Source organism: Aythya ferina, assembly GCF_964211825.1.
Source record: "Aythya ferina genome assembly, chromosome: 18".
NCBI classification, from domain to species: Eukaryota; Metazoa; Chordata; class Aves; order Anseriformes; family Anatidae; genus Aythya; species Aythya ferina.
In genome coordinates, this window is record NC_140317.1 from 7,348,767 (window position 1) to 7,373,145 (window position 24,379).

At 46.0% G+C, this 24,379-nt stretch overlaps 1 protein-coding gene and 1 long non-coding RNA gene across 8 annotated transcripts in view; one reads left to right on the forward strand and one right to left on the reverse strand.

Annotated features, from left to right (window-relative positions):
* The window catches only part of RAB11FIP4 (RAB11 family interacting protein 4), a 119,192-nt gene that overhangs the window by 40,936 nt on the left and 53,877 nt on the right, over window positions 1–24,379 (reverse strand). Inside the window, exon 1 of one of the 6 annotated variants that reach the window (XM_084491971.1) lies at window positions 18,115–18,223. The exons of 3 other annotated variants lie outside the window; for them this stretch is intronic. The gene's annotated coding sequence lies outside the window, so the exon portion shown is untranslated. Of the gene's footprint in view, window positions 1–1,549; window positions 1,707–18,114; window positions 18,224–24,379 lie in introns of those variants that run through there. 2 more of the 6 variants (XM_084491969.1, XM_084491963.1) reach the window with 2 other exon arrangements.
* Window positions 1,559–19,640, forward strand: LOC311420761. 2 transcript variants are annotated; one of them, XR_014684538.1, is made up of 5 exons: window positions 1,559–1,671; window positions 1,776–1,840; window positions 1,989–2,069; window positions 16,359–16,612; window positions 18,237–19,640. It is a non-coding gene; the product is annotated as an uncharacterized lncRNA (long non-coding RNA). The 2 variants fall into 2 exon arrangements; XR_014684539.1 differs by lacking the exons at window positions 16,359–16,612; window positions 18,237–19,640 and adding an exon at window positions 5,047–5,617 and having other exon boundaries at window positions 1,560–1,671.

A 24,379-nucleotide genomic window follows, 5' to 3' on the forward strand; every position in this document is an offset into this window, starting at 1 on the left:
GCCACTCAAGTACAGCAGCCCCCAAAGGACGTGGTCATTCAAAGAAGGAACCAAAACTGCAAGGATCTGGCCCCGCCGTCAGCTGTTACCACAGATGTGTGGAGCCTTTGAACCAAGTTTCTTTAATCTCACATTCCTCTCTACTAAAAGCAGGGGTATGATTGCTCAATCAAACGGCACCAATAAATTGAGTCCTGACTTCTCTTCCTCCCGCAGCAGCACTCAATATTCCCAGAGGAGCAGGGCTGAATACTTCATTCCCTGTATGCTGGGACTAATCTCCCGCAGCCCCACAAAAGGGGCTGCCGAGGAGCGCTGCCGTCAGGACGGGTGGCACGGTGCGGTCCTGCCCTCACTCAGCTGCAGGCAGCTCATGACTCATTCCCCGCACGGAAGCCGCACAGGCTCTCTGCAGTGCTGCAGGCTGCCTTCCGAGTGGGTAGGTTTAGGCAACCGAGCTGTGAAAGAACTGCAGATGAGGAAGCCATGGCACTGCCCCGGCCCTTCAGAGAACTGCAGTCAGCTCCTGCAGGGAGCGCAGCCAGCCCAGCCCTCTGCTGTGTTTGCGAGTGCCTCGGCTAGCTCACTTCCTACGAGCGTGTTTTTTCATGGCACGTGCCACAGGTTGTGCATGGCTCCACTAGGAACTGTTCAAAGCAGGGGCGCGCGCATACCTGCAGCGAGTGCGGTGTGACTCAGAGGCACTGGAAGAGGGTGCTCAGAGCCGTGCCCGCCCACACGCCCACCCACGCAGGCACGACGCATGCCGCAAGAGAAGGCTGTGAGCCCTGTGCACGGGAAGATTGGCTTTTTCCCTGAGGTCAGAACTATTTAGGTGACTAAATCACACATACAGTCACAATAGCCACCTTTCCACTGGGTTACGGTAACCTCTGCAGGGCTGGTATTGCTGCACTCACTGTTTGCTCCATTAAAAGCAAGCACAAATACTTCAGAGAACAGAGGAGTTCAGAAGGAACAGGAGCCCGCTACACATTCTGGTTCTGCATCAGAAATCAGACATCAATGAAAAATCTCAGGAAATACAGCCTTGCCCAGCTAAAAACTCTCATCTTCAAAACGACACCACTTTACTATGATTTCAGTGCAAAAGGAACAGAAACAGCTCGCTGCAGTGCCAGGCTCCCCTGTTGCATCAGCAGTGCAAGAAGGGATGTGCAGAGCCCACAAAGGCATGCGACACGCTGGGGAGGCTGTCCCAGCTCCCCTCTCGTGCAGACAGCTTTGCTGTAGGTAGCAGGCGCACACAATGCAACTAGCTCCCTCCTGAAAAGAAAAAGCTGACAAAGGGAGAAGGGTCAGGCTCTGCTTTCCCACTCCGCCTGGTTTTCTAAGACTCGTCTCCTGCAGTCTCACACCGCTCGTTAATGGCTCATTAGAGCAGGTTCACACTAACTGAAAGCAGAGTTGTGTATACTTTAACTCTGGCTTTTAGCCTGATGTGCCTCCCTTATCTACGACACACTTAACAAAAGACAACTTCTGGGGGTAAAACATTCATCGTTTCTTAATTCAAAGTTCTACTTACTGAGAACGGCTGTGGAAGTCGCTATAGGAAATCGCAGGGACTCTGAATCTCCCTCGTAGCAGCCAAGTTTCTCCCGAGTGGGATGTGAAGGCAGACCTGGGACACGCTCTGTGTCTGTGCTGGTGAGGGCTCTCAACTGTGCGTCGTTGCCAAGAAACCTGGGGTAGACTCCAAAGCCTTCAGATCTGCCCTGGCTAAGGCATTCCTAATCAAATCCTCCTCCCAGCAGGAGCATCCAGCGCAGCCGCGGGCAGCACGGAGCCGGGAGCAGCATCGCTGCCTTCGATCCAGGTAACGCTGAACTTCCACGCAGTGCTTCCACCAGTCCGAAATATTGTTAGTTTAACAAAGCAATTTCTATCTGAATTGGAACTAGCTATTAACTTTAGACTTATTTTGAAATAAAATAATTTTCTGCCTCACACTCTCCTGCTTTTAGCTGCTCAGAAGAGATCACCGAAACGATGGCAGGACTGAGGTTTGCCTTCAGGTTTGATGCCGAAGTCTTCAGTGGAACCAGGTATTTCTGAACAATTCTAAGGCTCTGCTATGCCAAAATCTCATGACTTGCAACTGCACAGCTCCTGAGAACAGGGAATTCGTAAAATCTGCTGCTGCAGTAATGCATATGAATAATCTTTTGCATTACGGCAACAGATTCTAGACAGCCAGGTCGCACAGTGCCAGCTAACATACACATTCACGGGCTCTATCTATCCCAAAGAACTCGCAGTCCAAAATAAGAGATGTACAAAGCTGCAGAGAGCAAGAAATAGCCAGGAGAAAGGAAGACAGCAAGCAGAAAGAAAGTTTGAAGCACAGCAGAAGTTAAACTTCCTCTCTAAAAAAATACTACCTCTCTGCTACCTCCCAAACGAGTAAAACAGCCATCATTTTAGGCTCCTACCCCTTTGAATTTGTTGCTCCATTCAGAAAATGTTGATTGTGGTGAAGGTTATTCTTTATCTTAGTGGCTGTAAGATGGAAAAGATTCACGAGATCATGGAAGCCTGGGCAAAACCAGAAGAAATGAGCAGGCATTTAGAGATCCCCTTCTCCACTGGTCCTCTTACAGCTGATCTTGAATACAACCCAGCTTTCTCATTCAACATTATTTTTTGTTTCTACAGGTAAATTGATTATAATAAAAATGTTTACATTGTGCAAGTCAGATCAAAATGTTTTAACATTAGCATTTTGACTGATTTGACAAATTATTTTTATACTTTATATATTTTTTATATTTTCCTAAGGATCACAAACACTTCTGAGAATGAATTCTTCTCTTGAGTTAGGGTAGGCAATGTTTTTCAACATCTTTCAGTCTTTAACAAGACAGAGAAAAAAAACATTTCCTGCCATTTTCTATTAGTTAATCATAACATAGCTGAAGTTTATCGTCAGACTGAAACAACATCACATTGAATCCCATAAAACGTCTAAATTTAGGCATGATAGGGGCATATCAGACTGTGCCTTGGCACGGTCATTTTTGCAACTACTTTATCTAGAGCTGGCCCAAATGACGTTACATGAAGAATAACTGAACCCTGTTTATTTTAACTCTGGTACTTCTAACATTCAGATCTCTACAACAATGGAAATTTCTGGGCCTTTAATTTTGTTGATGAGGACTGCTCAAAGGAGGAAAGGTCAAACATTTCAAAGATTAGAGTTTTCAGCAAGGATACACTTTAATCTCCTTCTTTCCTCCCAGAGTTACCATTATGTGCCTGTAAGTAATTTAAAATGAACTCCTCATACAAAACCATGTGTGCATCATGTGTAATGTGGCTAAAGTAAATCAGTTAAATATATCTTCCCAGCAGGGCCTCAGTTCCTGATTGCAAACAAGAGTGGTGTAAATCACAGAATCACAGAATCACAGAATTTTCTAGGTTGGAAGAGACCTCAAGGTCATCGAGTCCAACCTCCAACCTAACGCTAACAGCCCTCCACTAAACCATATCCCTAAGCTGTACATCTAAGCGTCTTTTGAAGACTTCCAGGGATGGTGACTCCACCACTTCCCTGGGCAGCCTGTTCCAATGAAGGAAGGTGGCAAGCAAAAGGAGGCAATAAGGTCAAGGAAGTAGCAAGGAAAGATAACTATGGCTTTGCATATTGGTTTTTGCTCTTCTTTATACTCCAAGAGACACGTTTATAAGGAAAAGAATAAATTCTTCTGTTTCTAGCACTGCATTTGCAGTGCTGATCAGTCCTGGAGCAGGCAGCCTTGAACCAGCTTCATCATCCAGCCCAAAAGAGATTAAGCATGAACAGCTCTCCCAAAAAGAGAGTGTTAAGAACCCTGGCCATTGCTGCTCTGGGGAGTGAGACACCTGAGACACGTGCTCTTAGGACACATTGCTGCTCCTGCAGGCTCAGCGCAGAGGACGGGGCAGCCCAGCTCTGCAGCAAGGCAGGTGCTGGAGCATCCCTGGTGCCTCCCTGCAGCCCAGCCCAGGAGCAGCGATGGAGCCCGCTGCAGCTCAGGGTCCTTCTCCTGAGATCCAGAGGCTGCAGAGCAGGAGATGAAGCCAGCTCTCCCATACAGTTAGGACGTGCCTGGGCTGCGCAGTGCAAAGCAGGAGCAGGAAGGGCTCCATGCTCCACAGCTGAGACAGACAAAGATTACAATTAAATAAGCCCAGCATGATTAAAAACGTATCTCTCGCACTCACAATTTCCATGCATCTTTCAAAAGGTCTAAATCTGAGAAGGTAAATTAACTCCTTATCTGTTCACACTTGAAGCTTTTTAAAAAACAGGCCTGAAGGCTGGAAGAAGTTCAGCAGGCTGCAATGTTTTAGCCTTACATGGGAAAGTTTGCCTAACGAAATGCTATGGTTTTATCAGACTGTTTCCTTCTGCTTCCTCTCTTGTGGGTAATGGAAGTTACACCCACTTCTTAGCTTTGACATGTGTAACCCAGAAAAGCCTTAGTTCACTGTAAAAATGCCAAGTGATATGTTTCTTTGTTAGAATATGTCTTGGGGCTCTTGTCGCATTCTTCTAAACACATCAGGATAAACTAAATGCATTATTAACAGCTGGTGGAAAAGCACCACGCATTAGCCATTCTTCTTCTGAATGGAAAAGAAAAAATTCTGATGAAATATAGTTCCTGCTATATTCCTAGATTGCTTTACTGGATAGCTGCCCTGTCTTTCACCAGCCTCAGGCTGAAAACAGGAATTCTGGAAGATAAATCCAGATACCCTAAAAAGAATTAAAAGAAAATGTGAAAATTCTCACTATTTTTTTTAATTGGTGGCAATTTCTTAAAATGTTTATATGATTAAGTGTTACTAATGTTATTAAAGTTATTAAATGTTTATACAATTAAACAAATTTGTTAAAAACCCAGTAAAAATTAAACCAAAACACTCCACAGACAGATGTCAAAACGAGACTGAAATTTAGGCATAATTCCCTTCCTGTTATGCCAAAATGCTGTCAAAACCTGTAATTTAGGGTCATTTCAACTCTGACAGAAAACAGCTTTGCTGAAACATGGCCTGCCATTGGACTTGGCACTCTGTCCAGCGTCTTAGTGAGAAATGCCATCCCAAGAAAGGAAGGAGACAAATGATGCCAAGCTGCTGCAGCTGCACAGAAGCGGCGTGGGATGGGGACTGAAGGGCTGGGCTTTCTGCCCCAGCTGTGCGACGAGGCAGTACCTGCACACTGCTCCGGCCCAGCAGCAGGTCTGAATTCCTCCCGTTACTTCACATGATGCATCGCATGATGCGCGCTGCTGCGCAAAGTCAGCGTTGCTGCCCTGCCTTGGGATGCATCTGCGCTCAGCTACTCCCGCCTAGCAGGGGCTGCTGGCCTAATGCTGCTTTTGTAGCCCAGCATTGTATGGCAGAAAGGCTTCAATCTGCCTCCTCAATGCCTGTCAGAAAGCACTATAGCTGCGCTACAGCTAAAGTTTCCCTCGGTGCTGCAGCAAAACGACAGCTATTTATAAGCTATCTCACTTCCAGATCTCGCTTCTCCCTAGTAGGAGATACAAAGACACATATAAAAGGCAATTAAATAAAACACAATGGATTGTGTTAACTACTGGTAACCAAGAAGCCACCTTGATCCCCTTCTGAATCTAAGATATTCACTGCGTGACACTGCGGCCTCAGCTCACAAAGACTTTTCAATTTCGGATTAAACACGTCGCATTGGAAATAGCTCTGGTAACCCCCAGCAGCAGATCAGAGCTGGCAAAGAGGGAAGAGAATGAATGGCAGGGGGAAGACAGAGGGGTTAAGCATTTGCATTGGGAGAAGGGGTGCAAAGGAAAAACACTGTTTTGTAAAGGGTTTCATTATCTTGCCACGTTTCTGGAACCTGGGAACTGTCTGGACCATGGGAGGATGAGGGAAATCATGCGGACTAGCTCTTCTCACAAAGCCCGATTCCACTTTCTGGAGCTCCAGCTCTTGAAACATGATCAAAATCTGGGGGAAAAAAATATTCTGAGAGACCTAACTGATAACTGCACCAGTAAGAATGAGATTGGCTTGAGTCCCAGCCAAAACTGGAGAAGGCAGATAGAGGGAAGGACACAGAGCCTCCCAGCAGTGCCTGTCGGAGGTGGCAGCTCTTCCATAGGCAGACTTCATTTGCTGCCAGCCTGCAGGACTGCTGCTGAAAACATGGCTTCTTCCTTCCACGATTTTCATGCAGAATTTATTGCTGGTTCCTCTCCAGATGATTCACATTTAGCCTTAGAGGCTATTTTTAGCTGCTTTTCTTTCAGCACTTATTCTTGGAGAGTCCCTGCAATACACGTGGTCTCCCCTCCCCTGGCTCCTCTGGCGAGAAGCACCATGAGGTCGGCTGCTGAGAGCAGGGCTCACACCTCGCTCATCCCTTCTGTGCACAGCAAAGCCCATCACAGCACTTCTGAGGTCAATAGCAGCGGTCTGTATCGCCACAAAGATAGGTAGTGGAAAGAAAACAAACCAAGGAAAAACAAACACACTCCAGGTCCTCGGAGTGTTTGCAAAGCCATTGTCAGGCTGGTTGGGCAAAGGTCTGATGGTCTGGACACACGAACAGACAGCAAAGCTGAAGGCACACACACATAGTGAACGCATACAGAGGCGGCTGGGTACAATGGAGCCCTGTAAAGCATGAGAAAATTGCTGCAGTTCGTCTGGGGTAAACCTGACACTGAGACATGAAGTTAGGGTCACACAGTGCTCCCAGCATTATAAAAGGGAGATGTTAAATAACCCATCAGTGTGTTCACGGCCAGCACCATGGTAGGTGTACGTGTCCTTTTGAGCAGGATTCTGATATCTTCAGGATTAGTTTTACAGCTTTGACACAGACATTGTGGGACACGGTTAGCAGCACAACCACATAACGTTACCAGCCCAAGAGGCAGCTCCACAAGCAGGAAAGCTCCACAAGCAGGAAAGTATCAGTCTACAGTGACTTCTTTCACATATGGGAGTAGTATCGCTGTATTAAATCATTTTTACACTGGCAAAGTCACATAAATTAAGGCTTGTCTTGCTTTAACTATACCCATACAAAAGCCTATTGTTTTGAACCATAAAAGTTGAATATTGTTGAGGTTCCTGCCTCTCTTCCAAATGCGGTTGACATTTTCTAACAACTCTAAATTTTCTGAGGCATGAGAATGGGACACATACATACGTGCTGTGCACACATACACCACAGACATTGGGAAACCTAACTAAGATAGGAGTAAATTAGCTGGAGGGAGAGGTGAAAACACACTCAAGGTATGAATGTTAAGAAACCTTTGACTGAAGATTGTAATTTTTATCTGTGCAGTCTTACCTGGTTTACAAGTAAATCTCTTCTCTACCATGGAGAGACTCAGCATGCTCTAATACATAACCTTAACTTTTAAGAGCATTTTGTATATTGATTCCAAACGTATGACTCAAGCTTGTTAGCTTATAATCTGCTAGGTTAGTAAGAGCTCCTAGGGAGCCAACATATGGGTGTACTTATGAGCATGTTAACAGCTGTAGTAAAGTAGCTAAGTCCATTACACTGAGCAATGGAGTTGGTTGTACTCTTTTCCCGTTGCCAACACAGCAATTATTAGGGCTGCTGTGTGCTTCAGTAGACTAAAAGAACTGGCAGACCAAATTGATCCCAGGAGTAATTCAAGAAAGACAGAGGAGTTACACCAAGAGTTGTGGCCCACTGTGTTCCTCTCCTTGAAACCCTCACTTGAAAATACTAGCTATTTGCAGGCTGGAGTCTAGGCTACTAAATGGTAATTAGACAGCTACATGGGAAATAATTACCTGATTACGAGATGATTAATTAGTATTCTGTCAAGATACGATTATCCTGGCATCTAGGGAATACACTGCATTTCTTCTTAGCTCCTTACAAAATGATGACAGCAGCATAAAGCACTTCTGCCCTAAATCCCTACAGAAAGGAACAGCAAAAGAGCACAGACAGCAGCACTCAGCACGCAGGGGTCTAATGAGGCTAGAAATATGCATGGCAGACTGACATAGTCCAGTCCTGTGATGACACGTCAAAAACAGACAAGGAAACAGCTTCACAAACAGCAAGAACCAAACAGGATCCTACCTGCACCATCCCTCAAATACACTGAGCCACTTTTGACCGCAACCTTACAGTGGGAGACAAGCAACTTCTGGCTGCCTGCGTATTGCAGTGTAAATGCCACACTTTGTCAGACAAAATCAAGCCTTGCAAAATTTTATAGATGCCTACAGGGACTGGAGGATAACAGCACAGATACCTCTGAGGGCCCCTGAAACTCCAGTAAAAGGCAGGAAGGCTGACATGGTAGGGAGAGGCGAGATTTACAACACAGCTCCTTCTAACAGAACACAGCCTGACCTAATTAGTTGAACGCCTGTTTGTACAAGGGTGCAGCAGACCTATAATGGCCCCCTTGGCTGCTTTTATAAACTAGAAGTAGATTTGACACCTACAAATCTTGCTGGCTGGTAGCTTCATAAAGTAGTGCAGGTGAGCAAGGAATTAATTTGCCTTCAGCACCATTTGCATCAGAGCTTTGATCCTTCCCCGGTCGAGGCAGGGCAGCCCTGCTTTGCACTCTGCCTTTCACCCAGGCAGGCTCTGCAGAACAGGGGAACAAGAAAAAGCATTCTGGAAAATGATCAGCACGTGAAATTTAGTAACAAATTCCACCTACGTGCACAAAGTACTGCTGAGTTTTATATGTGCTCAGATACAGAAGCAGTGTCAGCAGACAAGGCACTGGGGGAGACATGGGTACGGGTCCCCACTTGGTGACAGGCATCTCCGATGACCCCAGTGACATGCAGTCACCTGGCTCTTCAGTGGACCAGCTTGATTCTGCCACCTCTGACCTGGGCCTTATCAGTGGATAGCTCAATTTATCTTCTGCAAACTTGGGCTGAATAACAATTTCCTAGCTCCCAGAGGAGCTATGAGATGAATTCATTAGAGCCTGTGAAGTACTTTGATAGTATAATAATGGAATAAGTATTGTAGATAGTTTTTATGCTAATTCCTTCATCTACATATCTGTGGCTGCCTCCTCCAGGAATTTAACAGATACATGGCGTGCAGAATAAATGTCTCAGAAGTAACAAGCCTCTGTACCAAGCCTGCAGTTCATTTCCACGTCTTGCCATGTGTGTACAGCCGCCCTGCACCTGCCCTACCAGGACAAGTGAGACCTCCTGTAAGATAATGGAAACTGACTGAGCCATGAATGATGCCTCTTCGTGTATCCCCTGCACCAGCCTTAGGGGGAAAGCATCAGGATGGCAGCCCCTTGAAAGATCGCCTGGTGAAAAATGCTATGCCTGCCCAGCTCTCCGGGATGGAGATGTGCAGGCAGCCTCTCGCTGGCTGCCCTGTTATTCCAGTCAGCGTTTTCCTCCTCCTGCACACAAATGCCATTAGAGCTTCTCACATTCATACCTTCTGCTGGGCCAGAGCCGCTCAACCCCTCAATTCCAGATGAACCCAAGTGCTCAGGTGCCCAACACCATTGAAAGGGACAGGAATGGAGTCCCCGTGCATGCTGGTGACACGAGGCCTCCCAGCTGCCACCTCCCTTGGAAGACTCAGCATTGCAGCCTGGGTGCTGAGCACACTGCAGTGAACTTTGCCCCTATGTTACCCCTCAGCTAGACAGCTCCCAATTAACGACTTTGTGTCAGCCCAACTGGCTCTAGACAGTATTTTCAAATGTGACCACTATGAAAGGAAAAAAAAAAAAAAAAAGAAATAGGTCAAGAGGATTATGCAGGGTGACTAATGATTGCTGCATGCTGGGCTGAGATGTGAAGCCTGGCTATGTTTTCAAAGGTGCATAATAATATGTCCTGGTCTGACCTGTGGTGCTGTTGACACTTTTTCTGAGTTGATGCCTTCTCACAAATGCCCATTAGGCTGGAAGCTTGGACGCCCCCCATGAATGATGGCAGCGGAGTGGAAGGGCTATCAAACTTCGCAGAACTCCCATTAAGTTTCACTTCATTTCTTAAAAGCCAGGCAGGAGGACAAGTATTTAGCCATCAAGGCCTTTTGGAATTGTTTGCTGAGGAATGTGCCTGCTGCTCGCAGGCTGTGGGACACAACGTGTTAATACTCAATTCCCTGGAGCCGGGCAACAGGAACGAGAGGAGGGGGCTGCTCTGCTTGGCACAGCTGGCACTCAGAGGCAGGGGAGCATGCTCTGCCAGCCAGCTTGCCATCCAAATAGCCATAACTAATAGTTTTATCCTCAGCTATTGCTGAGCTGAACCCAGAGCTCCCTACAGGGACTCCTGACCAACAAGCGATGTGGCAGGCTCAGAGAGCCATGGAAAACAGCGTTTCATTTCTCTCAGAGCCCCTTCACGGATGAGAGTGTAAGGACAATCACTGAGAAGCCTCCTTCACAAGCACAGACATACCAGGAAAAACATAACCTCCAGTTCAGCTGAACTGCGAGGAAGATCTGGAAGCCATCTCACCTCAGGCGCTGGGGGCCAGCCGGCACACACGGGCTGTCGGCAGCCGCCGGGTGGCATGAGGCGAGAGCGGCTGGTGCTGGGCCTCGAGCAGGAAACAGTGGGTGCAGAGCTGCTGGGAAAGGCAATGTGCCGCCTTCAATTCATGTAACTTTTGTCAGAAAACTGCTGGGAAAACTCCCGGCTATAGGAGAAACGTGCAGCTGTGCAATGAAGCTGAGGAGCGCAGGCGAAGCTATGAGGGCAGGAATGCCACCGAGGCCTTCCCAAGGTGCCCTGACAGACTTCCCCCTGCACCTGGGTGACTCCACATCTGTACAAGCAATGAGGGAACTCAGCACGTACTCACATCTCACAGACACCTTTCAAATAACCTCAGTTTTAATTCCCAGGAAGTTCTACACAGTCAAAGAGCAGAAAAGCATTGCTGTAGCAGGGGCAGTCCTCTGTGACTGACAGGGCGCAGCCCAGGCAAGGCCTTTCAGTACAGACTTCAGGCTCCCCGCCTCTTTCCTCAAGGCACTGCTCAAAATTTAACAGAGGATCAATTTTTGCCCCATTGTTAGGTCTCTGCAATCATAGGCAGGGAAGAAGATTTTTGCACAAGCTCCTTGATTTAGACCAACCGAAAAGTGACAAGAATACTTTTCTCGCTTTTTTAAAGCCTGCCTGAGCCCACAGGCTGATTGCTCTGTAAATCAATCTCTTTTCCAAATGTAAAATCTCCCATTGCTCATCCCCTGTCTTTCATCCTAATTAAATACTGATGTGAAGTAATCAGCATTATTGTCAATGGCTCTGGTACTGCCCAGACACTTCTGAATATAAAGTATTAGGAGGAAACGAAGCCAAAGAAGTTTTTCCCGCAGACAAGCAGCGTGGACAGAAAACACCCATGCAAAGGGGTGGAAACACCACTGACCCAGGCAGGACTTCTTCTGTAGGGCACAGCCATGACTCCAGTCCCAGCAATTTGCAACATGAAAAGAAGTGGGAGATTTAAAAGAGCTGAAGGAACAATGCTGCCTACACTCGGGGAGTACTGGCCCAGTGTCCTGTGAGAGCACTGATAGCACACTGCCATAGATTGCTGCTCTGCTTACCTGCTTGTAAGCACCACGCACAGACAGGAGCAAACCCACACCTTGCAGTACTGCCAGGAGCTCTCCGCTGGCTTTGGTAAGCCATCAGCCATGGACAGCCCTGTCTGCACTGCGAGGTGCCCGGGCAGAGGCCCTGGTGCCACACTGCTCCAGCCCTTGGGCCTGGCCCCCACATACGCCCCTGGCACAGCTCCACAGCTCAGGGTAGGGGGCCATGCTGTGGCCATGTAACTTTTTTTATTTTTTTCTTCAACAGAAATGCTTTATTTTGCCTCAACAAACCAAAACACGGCAAGCTGTATGAAGCAAATTTGCAGGCCTATGTTTTATACTTTAGTAAGGCACCCGGTGGCTGCAGGGCTGGCCTGGCTGGGGGCCTGCAGTGCCCATGTCCTGCAGAGAACAGGTCATGGGAGGGCCCCTCTCTGTGCTGGATGCGACACAGCTTCCCTGCCACTGCAGAAGAGAGTCAACTGCCTCCAGTTACCTTTCAAATTCTGTTTTCATAATCTGGTCAAATTAAAATACTGAAGTGCTCTTACATGCTGATCCGTGCCCTTGACACTCACCTCTCCCTTCTTATTAATCACATTCAATACGGAAGTGTTTAGATGCCATCAGAAAAGAGCTCCTGTGAGGCAGCGAGCTGTCAGCTGGGGGGAAGCTCTGGGACCCCACGTCATCTAAGAAGCAGCTACAGATGGTGAATTACCATAGGAAACAGAAACGCGTGTGGTCCATGTGGTTCTTGTTACCACGGGCTCTTGTGGAAGTGGCATGAGTGTGAAGGCAGCCCCAGCCTCCCTGAGCAGACCTGTGCAAGCTGTGCTAACAGAGACCAGCCCAGAGCAGACAGGGAAGCATGCCCTCAGACAGTCTGAGCTCCTGGGAGCTGATTTGGGAGAGTCCATCCTCCCTCGAATATCAGATTCCTTAATAAGAAAGAAGACACTGCACGTAAAAGCAAGATACTTGCATTCTGCATAGTTTAAATCCAACTAAATATGAACGTTTGGTGTGTAAGTATTGATATGCTAAGAAGAGTGCTGGTTGCTTTCCTTTCACAACTCTTCCTTCTAAGGTTAAGTGCTCCTGTTCTTCCAGGGGAGAAGCAGAGTGTCCCATATGACAGGCACTATACAATCAAGTTTCTTTCTGTAAAGGTTTTTGATCTAAAAAGATTACCTACAAGCTAGAAGAAAAGCATGTCACTCAGCAGCACAGCAAGCAGCACCCCGGCTCTAAGTCAGGAAACATCTGACAATTTGTTCATGGGGAAAAACTAGTCATCTTTAATAGCTGTAAAGAAAGTGACTGAGGACTTTCCCCAGCCCTAGAATTTTGCTTCACGAAGCATGAGTCAGTGTTGTCAGAACGTTTCACTGCTAAAGCTTTTCTTTGTAGACTAGCAGGGCATTGGTCATGCTTGGCAGGGCATGTGCTGTGGTATCTGAGTACAAACTCTTTCCTCTTTGATTTGAGTACCACAAAACGACACAGGATGTCTCCTGATAGCAAAGTTTTGCTTTGGTGCAGTAATCTGAGAAAGCTTACTCAGTTTTTTTTCTTTACAGGCAAGGAAATGTATTAGACAACAGGTGAAAACTGAGTTCACTACACAAGACACCCTTTGGTAATTTCCCAGTAATATCTCATATTTAGCTTTGCAATGAGACAAACAGAAAGGTTTTATGTCAAGTTTCAAAATACTGTGTAAGTACAAAGCCAGCAATTTACTCTTTCACATACTGACAGCTTCGCAGATGAGAAACTTGTGGCAGCTCCTGAAGCTAGATAAACCCCATAAAGAGTGATTCATAAAGGAATGGTTGTTCATCTTTGTGCTCAAGAGTTCAGAGGTAAACAAATATTTATGAAAGGCAACGTTTATCTACTAGTCTCACAAAATACCATGCATTACTCATGTCAGATCTCAGAGATGCAGTAAAATACTGACTTCATTCATTATTTACGTCTCCTTCCTCACTCTTCCACAGGGTTAAAATCAACTTATAAATCTTTCCTTGGAAGCACCTGTGTGAGTTCACTAAAATAAATAAATAAATAAATAAATAAATAAAAGCCCAGAATTGCAAACAGTGTTGGTTTAAGATAAAATTTTCACAGACTCTTAAAGCCCAAATCCCATGCTGATGTAGGTGACATTGATTACTAGTCCAGAGCCCCACGTTTTTGCAGTACATATGTGTATAGCAAGAGTCCTGCTAGAAAGGAAAGGAGAGCACCAACAAGGTTGTCAGTGGCTTTTCTTCAGGACATGCTATTTGCCCCCAGAGGTAAAAAAGCAAAAGCAAAGTCACAGCATGCAGGTAGAAAATACATGGTTCCAGAGCTCTGATGGACATGGTCTAGAAACAAGAAAACAGAAGTTTCTGGGTTGCTGCTGATAAGCTGGTCATCTTGGTTTCTGTTTTGTTATCATGAACAGACTCAAACAAACAAAAACAAAGGAACACTTATTTTTCACTTTAGCCACTGGCTTCATATTTGTCATACCAAACTCTAAAATTCCTCTTCCAACTTCAGCAATGGGAATTTAACCACAATAAAGACTTATTTGGCCTAGAGGTTGGATGGTGCGTGGGATCCTTTGGGATAACTGGTACTGGACAAAGTTAAACATTTGCAAAATATCAATTTTCCATAAGCAGCAGGTGAGCAAGAGAAACCATCCTAATTACAGCCCAGACTTCTCCCAGTTGGTTTTCCTTTTATTCACTAACCTTTAATCTCCTTCTTTTCAGGAAGCTTTTCTATCATATCTTTTTGTTGGCCTTAGATTTACTTTCCTCTGATTTGTAAGAATTCACTTCCTCCTCTCTTTTTCCTTCTTTCTTTCCTGTACTCCTGTAAATACCCGTTAAATAAGCTGTTTTTGCACACCAATCTCCTCAGCGTGCAGAGCTGGGGTTTGCCCGCACTGTGCTCAGGCACTGTTCTGCACTATGAACGGGCGAAGGGAAAGTAGGACGTTAGTTCTTCACTCACTCGTGATGTGAGCTCTCCTGTACAATGCACTGAGGAAAATTTCGGTTGAGCACATTGTAATCATTTTGAGCCTGCAGGCCAAATACCATCAGATATGCCTAGAGAAAAAAAAAAAAAGGATGTAACTGGTCTATGAAATATTCTGAGGAGTTCAACAAGAAGCCAGTGGGGCAAAGATCCTAAGAGACAAAACAGTCTAAAAGTGTTTTATGGCAGAACCCCCTTTCAGAGATCTAAATATGAAAAGCAATTTTAATTCTGAAATTTAAAAAACAAAAGAAGACCCCGGAGGAGATGAAGCTGTAGGAGTTATAAGGAGGCACTATAGAGAAAAAGTTCCTACTCTAACAATCTTAAGAGCTTACAGAATGGGAAAAGAAAACCCACAAGGAACATATTCTCATTTCTTTCTTACTCTTAGGTTGATTTTCACCATCTAAGAATATGACCAACAGTTCTTAATGGCTCCCAACACCCCCCTTTTTCTGGACAGGTTCCCATCTTCCACGACCATGCCTTAGGGCATCGTAACCATATGGTCCATCTCACGATTAAAGACACATGCCCCAGTTAACCCGACCAATCTTCCTCAGTGATGTTAACATTCAAGGACACAGTAATTAAAAACTGATGGGAGCAGCAAACAGCAACAATTCTTTGAACACACACATGCCAGTAAGAAACATGGAACAGTTCCTGATATAGAAAACTTCTTGCGGGGGATATAGAAGAACACTTGAGGCTCTGGCAAGCCCAACACATCCTCGCTGCAGCTGGGAGAAGGTGGCAGCATATTCACTATGTATCTGTTAAAAAGTTCTGCCCATTTAAACGGAGTTAGGTTTTGTATGTAGTGTGATAAATACACTTCTACCATGGGCAAGAAAGTTTACGTATGTATTATTGCCTTATTCTATAAAAATGTTTGGACACAGCTCTACAACAGAACTATATCGCATTCATGTAACTGGGCTGAAACTACCTAAGGGTAGTTTTGTTTTGGGAGCCTACATGCAGTGAAAGATGCAGAACAGGCTTTCAGAGGATAGGACTAAATTATTTACTTACTACTTTTTCTGTATCCTCTCGCTTGGAAATTGTAAATAAAATAAAAAATTCCACATTTACTTCAGCAGAAGCCCTGTCACGGGTTAGATATCCTGTTACAGCCAAGAACAAATCAAACTTTTGGAAGTCGAATTGTTTGTTATCATACTCCTATTTGCACAGACTGGGAAAAGCTCCACGGAATCACCCTTTTCAATATGCTTTTTTTTTCTTTTCTTTTTAAACGGCACTGTATCTACTTCATGCCTTCCCAGTCATGTTAATTTGAGAGCAGGCTGCCAGATTCACACTGTCAGCCCAAAACACTCATCAGCATTTGCATCTACTCTGTATCAACATTGCCATGGCTACATTATTATTCCAACTTAACCTTGCTAGCAGCTTATCACAATGCCATGTACCAAAACAAGCCCAGATCCAGTGTACACATCCACCCAAACAAGCTGCCTATCTGACGGCCTATGCTCCAGCTGATACCCAAGCCAGCTGGGTAATTACAGGAACAGCCTGGGTAAAAAGGTGTGCCAAAGAGCAAAACTCCTAATTAGCAACACCTCTCAGGGGCCTAATTGATCTTGTCTGGATTTCTGTAAACTTAGAAGATGTGACAGTCAATGATTTCTTTCCTATTTCTCATCCATTCAGACTGTAACTCTCGAAGCAAGCCCTGCTGCGCTCCCCTTCTAAAAGCTGCCTGGCAAGGTCCTGAGGGCACCAGCACCTCGTGCAGCCTGGAAATCCCTCAGGGACTGCGGTGACCAGAAATAAATCAGCTCCGTTCCACCCAGTTCCTGCTGAGTTTCAGCAGCCTCTTCTTGGCACGAAACTTCTGGACAGAAGCTGTGTTTCTTTGGCATCCTTACTCCAGCCATGGCCTCCGCGTCCCTGATTAAAAGAAGGTCAAGTAGCCCACATCTCTTTAATTTTTAATCGCAATTTCATGCTGTTATTTCAGCTGCTGGAGGCAGCGTAGCACAAATCCCGCAGGAGCAGTTCCTAGATACTCTCTTGTAGGCTGGCCTACTTTCCCTTCCTGTTGGGTTACAAATTGCTTATCACGGCCCTGATGTGTGGCGGTGCTGGGGAAGCGTGCCTCTACCCAATCACATAAATGCTCCACTGTAGCATGTAAAATAGTGCATTTTGATCCTTCTCTGGCTTCTAAAAATAGACAAGATAATCAAGATCCAATTTTTAGCTCTGTGAGCCCAGCTGAGTACAATGGTGTAATGTTAAGGGTAAATTGAACTGACGAACTGCTCAATAAACCTGCAGGTGGGAGGCACCGAACTGGGAAGGCCGGAGCCCACACAGCTTTGGGGGGGATTTTGGGACATTTCAAGGGCTGGGGGTGAAATGAGAGAAGGAAGCAGGAAAGGAAAAGCAGTGGGCAATTTTATTACTGTAATGGGTAATTCTGGTGGCACTTCCCGAAACTACTGAAATCAAGCATTTGAGCCCTAAATAACTGCAGGCAGTCCAGCAGCAGCTGTGTGACAGAAATTCCTATAAGATCCTCCTAAGGAGGATTGTTTTTTTTTTTTTTTTTAATGTAGGTGGGAAAACCCTGGCAATATACAAAGCACATTTTTTTGTCAAACAAGAGAAGGTTCCTCCAACAAAATACGTTGCTCTCAGTCTGATCAGAGAGACTGAAGAGCAAAAAGGATGCAGGGAAATGCTTTTAGGTTGCTTGTGCAAGGAGGGGTTTCAGTGGCTTTGTTTAGCCCGACCACCTCTTTGTGACAGACTTTCTCCCCACAGTTTCAAAACAACCTGGAACGTGGCTTTACCAACCAGCTCTTACAGGCCTACACAGACCTTACAGACCTTTCTCCCAGTTAAAAACAAAATCACCACAACAAAAAATACCTAAGCCCATACTTTTTACTCCAAAGAGGTTTTATATTTCAGTTTCACAGCCTTCTCACTGAATATATTCAAAGAACTCTCTGTGTTCTCTTATCTTCTATAAACACGGCACAATTCTGCCTGAACAGCAAAGAGAAAAGAGGTGAGGCAGAGGAGGAAATAAATACAAAGAAAAAAAGAAAGAGATAGTTTCAAGTTTATGATCTGGAGGGCAAAGATAATTTCATCCCGTCACACAAGTGGCAAGAAACCCACAGAAACCTATATGCACTGTCTCCTACTTGACTACTTTTATTACAGATACTTTGGTATTTCCAAAAGAAATATATCAGTGTCAGGACTGCTTCACCACCCTCTGACCGAGCAGCTATATTTCTATGACAAGAGAACAGGACAAAGTGAGTGCTGTCATAATCCTTCTGCTTATATTGTTGATAATGCCATAGTCGAGACACACAAGCTAAAGTGGATAGATTTGCATTACAACAAACAACAGGTAAAAAGGGCTAAACCACAAAGTCACACTTACCTGAAGGATTAGATCAATAGGGACGCAACTTCCTCGACAGAAAGGCAGCAAGTTTTAGCTTTCCATAATTTCACAGCCTCTACCCAAAGCCTGATCCGCTGCCCAACTTCGTTTATCCACAGAGAAACAAGATGGGAGGAACATTTTGCCATGGCAACTGACAATTCCAGAAAACCACCCCCAAAACTGTGCTCAGTCAGAAAATCAGCAGATGAAAAGCTTGAAGATAACACCTCAGAAAGAAAAAAAAGGCACGGGAGAAAATGCCTGTTAAAGAGAGGTTCTGTCAAAGAGAAACGTGACGGGCTTTCAAATGGTAAAGCTTCTGAAGGTTGCACAAAACCCTACCTGGGCCCCAAAACAGCAAAATACTCAAAGAAGAGGCAAAGATACCAAGAAATATGGATGCATGAGGTAATTCTTCCTCAGAGGCCTGGAAGAACACTGGCTGTAGCTTCACCTGTGTCTGAGCAGCAGCAGAACGGCCACACTGAGCGGCCACAGCTCCGCCTGTCTGAAGCCCCCCAGCAAGCACAGCCCTGAGAGGTGGCACGGGTCGACTGGGACAATGCCACGTGTGAACAACTTCTGCTCCCTTGCTGATTTACATTTCTATTACAGGGGAACAGCAGTTCACCTGCAGCAGCAGGTGGTTACAATTCAAAGCACGTAACTGGCAGAATTTGGACAAAACACTGATATAAGCAAACTCAGCCCGGCTTTCCAGCCCCCCAAAAGACAGTGGTGAGCTGACCAAGCAGCACTGCACCGAGATACAGCATCACAATGGTGACAGAAGCTCCAGCAGCATCTCTGATGTCCCTCCCCAGTGCCAGGCAGACCCCTGCTGGCCCCAAAGACAGCAGGATTGCATCTGGAGGGAGCAAAACCCATCTGCTGGGGTGGTAGGGCAAGAATGAGGTGGGAAAATACTTCTCTCTCCCTAGGAGCAACTAGATTTCAAAATATTTTCTTGTCCCAGCTCAGGACGAGAAGGTCAAAACCTCAGATTTTTTTGAAAAGAAAATCCAAAGCACATTTTGAGAAAGGGACGAAATATTTTTGGACTGGGCCAGAGTATTTCACTTTTTCTTGTATTATTTGGTGTGCTTTTTATAAAACAAACAAGCAGAAACAAGTCCAGGGAAAAGTAATTTACCCTCTGAAGACATCAGTGTGTGATGTTCCACCAAATCACAAAATTCAAGCTGGCTTTGAAAAAGAAAATACTCCTCAAACAATCTTTTCTGTGGCTGCTTTTGGAGGAGTCAGCATTTATTTTGTTGGAAGATGCCTGCCTTGCCCTGAGTGCAGTGCTGCTCATTCTCCGTGCAGCAGCTCTTCAGGGCAGCCTTTTGTAGTCAGCTTGAGCAGCCAGAGAGGTAGATGATTTTATGCAGGTGCTCTGTACCAAGGACACTTTGCATGTATGCACAAACATAAAAAATATAAATCAGAATATTGCCAGGTGAAAGCAGGCAATTTCCATGTAAATTAGTCCCAAATGGGTGCACGCTGCGCTTTTCATTGCTCTTGGTAATTGTTCACTGGAGGTTTCTTGGCAGTTGTAGTTAATGTTGCTTTCCGATGCTTGGAAAAAAATAGGAAAAAAAATGAATTGCTGAGTGCTGCCCTTAGAGGTTACAGTAAACTTCTCAGCAGTGAAGATATTGCATTGCCTATGTATAATCCTATCTCGTCCTACCTAGGAACAAGGGCTTGTTTCTCTGTGACTGCACGGCTGTGCTGTATGAAGATTTTGGACAGAGCTGAGCTTAGAAGTGTCCTCCAGCAAGGGATTCAGGCAACAGCCTCCTCAGGAACAAACCCACAGTGTTAGCTTAGAAGGGTAGTCTAGAAGAAGCTCAGGCCTTGAGCAGTCTTTCTCCTGATTTCAGCAGGGGCTGGATCAATCCCTAGGCTGGGTCCCACAGAAGGCATCCCCTGAGATGTCGACTAGACACATTTCCCATGGGACACAATAAAAGCGGAGGGGAAGGAGAATCTGGCAGATTTAGGAGCATCAAATAAAAGCCAGACTTCTAGATTAGAAACAAGGGAACCTTCTGCTTCCTTTAGCGTGCCCAAGGGAGACACTCGAGCCAGAACATCCCCCAGCTGAAGCACTGGGGACATGCACGTCCCGCGTCCTGACTGCTGCAGCAGTGAAGATGCAGCCTCCCCCCCCAGCTTGAGGAAAGATGTTAAGAATGACTTGTTCGTAATCACAGCGTGGGTCCCACGGTGACAGCAGGACAGAAGAGCCCACCAGCAGCTTGGAAAGGGAAGCAATTTGCAAACATACGCTGTGCTGATTGCTGCGTAGCACAAACACCCCGAGAGTCCCAAGCACAGGGAGGGAAGGCTTCACACGCGAGGCAGACACCGAGCAGCGACAATGCCAAACACACAATGGGGGCCAAGAATGACAGTGTGGGGGTGGTGGAGAAAACTGCAGGCTGATAAGAAACAAAAAAAAAAAAAAGCTTCAATTTGCTGTGTTTAATACTGCTTCTCCTGACTGCCTAGGCTGTGTTTTTCTCTTTGGTATCAGTTGGAAAGATATTTCCAACTTAACATCTTAGCTGTTGTTTCTGTTAAGGTGGGAGATTTGGGGTCCTTTGCCCAAACTTTGCTTCAGCCTCCAGAAGGAAGAGCAGTGAGCTGAATACAGCAAGGGTACACGAATCCAGTGCGATCCATGTGGGGAGTTTCCTTGGGGGCTCAGCCATACCAAGTCTGCACCAAGGACAAAAAAAATCAACAGTCAAGCTCTGGAGGATGCGTGGTGCTCTCTGTAGCAAAGATCTGTTTTAATCTGTGGTGTCGGGTTAGCACTGTGCCTTTACTCGTTTTCGTGGTGGACACTGCCCTAAACTTCTGGGAAACTAGAAGTGATAAAGCAGATTTCTCTTGGGCTCGGGTAAGACTTGGTGTCTTTACTTACTCCTCTCTTCTGAAGTGACCCAGAGGGGTTTGTTCACCAGCAAAGTAGCATTGCTGCAGCTGCCAGCAAGCCTGGTGAAAGAGATGTCCTCAATAGGAAAAAAAAAAAAAAAAAAAAGAGTTTTGCTTAAGATGCAAACAGCAAGAACAGAACTGCAAGTTTGAGTTCAATAAAATACTCAACACTTTCCTGGGCCCTGCTTTGCAATAAATATAAGAGACAGCACGGAGATCATAAGCGCAATTCCATGCTGACCCAGTGACCTATGCAAATGGCCAGTCACCTTTCCTTAGTCCCGCGGTGTCTCAGACTGCTATTCCCTTCCTCAGCCTCATGAAAAACGCATTTGGATCTCTGGCTTTTCCAGTGCAGATAAGTCCCTCTGTCCTGCCATAGGTGTTAGCAGACCTCCTTGAGCAACTGGTGGGAAAAAACTTTTTTTCGGAAGCCAGTGGGGGACTCCTAATTGCTGCTGAAAATAATTTCAAAGCAGCAGATCAGCTAGTAGTCCCCGCTCCATCCCGGAGGCAAACACAATTTATTTGTCATGTTTCAACAATTTTTCTGCTGTTCATACAGTGTAATTAATCACTTGGCAGGCGGGTGAACACACACAGGACTGAAAAGGCAGCTCATTCTTTGACACACAGCAATCATCCTGCACCTTGTTAAGCAGCAGACTCCCTCTTATTTACAGATGACAGCAGCAAGAAAAAAAAAGGAAAAAAAAAAAAAAAGGGAAAACTGCAACTACTCAATACTGCACCAACGAATAAGAAACAAACAGCCTTGTTTAAAACAGGCAGCCTGCTATTATTGGAGCTTACAATAGGCTCTTCTACTGGGTTTGCATGTACAGCACTTGGGCATTGATTTCAGATGAAGAAGCAATTTCTCTTACATAAAAATGCATAGCCTGTCTCTTCACAAGCAGCTACTCAGGTACCCTGATACCTGGTGAGAGGCTCTAAGATCTTTCATTCAATCTCCTCTCCTGTCACCCACCCAGGTGACCTAGATTCAGGCTCCATTCAAATCTGAACAGCCAGAATATGCCAGCTGAAGTGCTCCAGATCCTGGTGCAGATTCCCTTTTCCCCAAAGTTAAGACACCTGGAACCAGGCAACTGCTTCTCTGTCCTGCCGGGAAGTCTCGGCCAGGGAGGTGCGGATGCAGCCAGCCTCATTCCCCTTTGGTCCTGTGGCCAGTGCCCGCAGCTGGCTGGGTGCCCAGCAGGGCCCTGAGCCAGCCGTTCACAAACGCTGGGCATGGGCACTTTGCTTTGTCTTAGCTGGCTGAATCTGGGTCTGGGTTTCCACACAGGTACTTCAGCTGTGGACTTTGTTGGTTGGCATCTCCTCAAGGCTAGCCAGGGCTCTGCAGCGCTACCAGGAACTTGCTGCAGAGCAAATCCTGCCCAGTGGGCTAGGGAGACTTGGGGTTCCCTTCAAACCACAGCCAAAACTACACTTGAAGGCACAGCAGCCAGCACTGGGAAGGGAATTCGGGGTGGGTAAGTCAGCTTCTGTCTTATTTAGAACATTTCCATTCTCTCTAAAGAGACAGAAATTATACCAATCACTTAAACTGCCTCAAAGAGAGCACATTACAGACTGAAACACCAAATCCAGAGACCCTGATGCATACCCAGGGTCCATACCCAGGGTCCTTGTTCACAGGTCTGGGAGTGGAGAGGCCCTACAGCTGCTAACTTGTGCTGTTGCGGAATAGACCTGCTTCCCCCGCAGTATTTATAACCCCGTTCTTAACACCACAGAGCACTTTGAGCAGCACTTTCAAAAGCTTCTCCTGCGTAGCGCCAGAACTTTGAGGTATTGGCACAAGGTTGGCTGGGGGAGGACGAGCAGGGACCCAAACATTTTGTTTCGGGTCTGACACAAGTTTCCTAACTGCCACCCCATCCCACGTTTCTTTGGACCAACTCTCTCTGTGTGCACGAACATTTTTGCAGCATGATTCAGTCTGTGAGAAGTCAGTGAGACATTTCTGACTGATCCGATGGTCCTGTAGTAATTAAGTGCTGCCCTTTGCTTTCCGTGCATCATGCCTTAACAGACCTGAGCTCAAAGGACGAGTTATCTGCTTGCCTGACACAGCACACTGACAGTCTCTCATTACAGACCATTAGAAAACTTCCATGGAATGGTCTTTGCATTTTAAATTGCACAGGGTTTTTTTTTTTTCCCTCCCTTCTGGCTGTAGACATTAAAAGGTTATCAGTTTTTGTTCTTGCTTTCTGTGAAGAAGAAAGTAAAAGCAGACCATTTAGAAAATATTAAATGAAATGCCCCAACCTCCTGGTAGCTGGGGATCTTACCTATCAATTTAAATTAATTGCATCTAGTTGGTTGCAATTAAAGGCTTGAGTTTTGGCAGTTTCTTCTTCCCCATTTGTCTCAAAACACACAAACAGCTTGATCAGTTCAGCACCTCACTGTGGCTCCTGCCTTTACCTCGTCCCCCTTCTTGGCATTACCTTCACCCCTCCAGGCTTTTGCTTCATTTGGGGCTTCGAAAAGCTCCAATACAGGGAATAGGCACATGGGAGAGGAAGCCAAAGTGAAAGCAGGGGAAAGGGGAAATAACATGAGACAAGGACAAGTTTCCTTTTCCATTTTTCTCCCCCAAATCACAAGCACCTGAGAGTTAGACAGACATGCAAAGGGATGAAAATCAGATTGACAGGCAACTGCTAGTTGTGCCACTGGGAGCTGTACATAAGCCTGACTACAGCACCAGGAATTCACACTCAGTAAGGTCTGGGAAGTGCAAAGTGAACTTCGACGTGTTCAGTACGTGCTTCCTTGGGAGTGGAGCGCAAACCGCAGCAGCAGAGATAACCTCAAATCCACCCAGGCCTCTGAAGTTCTCCCCTATTTCACCAGAATGAAAACTGCAACTTTCTTCCTCATAGGAGAGGATCCTTAAAGCAGGCACAGAGCCGGTTCTCAGAGTTTTCCCAGTCTTTAACTGACATCTAGTGAAGAGTTTCTGAACTGCGCCTGAAGGACCAACCTGGAAACTAAATCGGACAAGACTGCCTCTGAGGAAAGCAGAGCTTCACAGAGGAGCAATAGCTTATGCGTGGGGTTTACCAAAACGTACAGTTTCCTGTCCTCTCCCCACCGTAACAGCCTGTCTGCCGTATGGGCAGGCAGGGAACAGGCCTGGTTGTGCTCTGAAGCCATCAAATACTGCACTGGTCCGGGAAACGTGGGCAAACACAGCTGCTGGACTGCACCGGTGCCACCCACTGCACAGCCCATACAGGGTGACTGGGGGCACCAGAAGCCAACC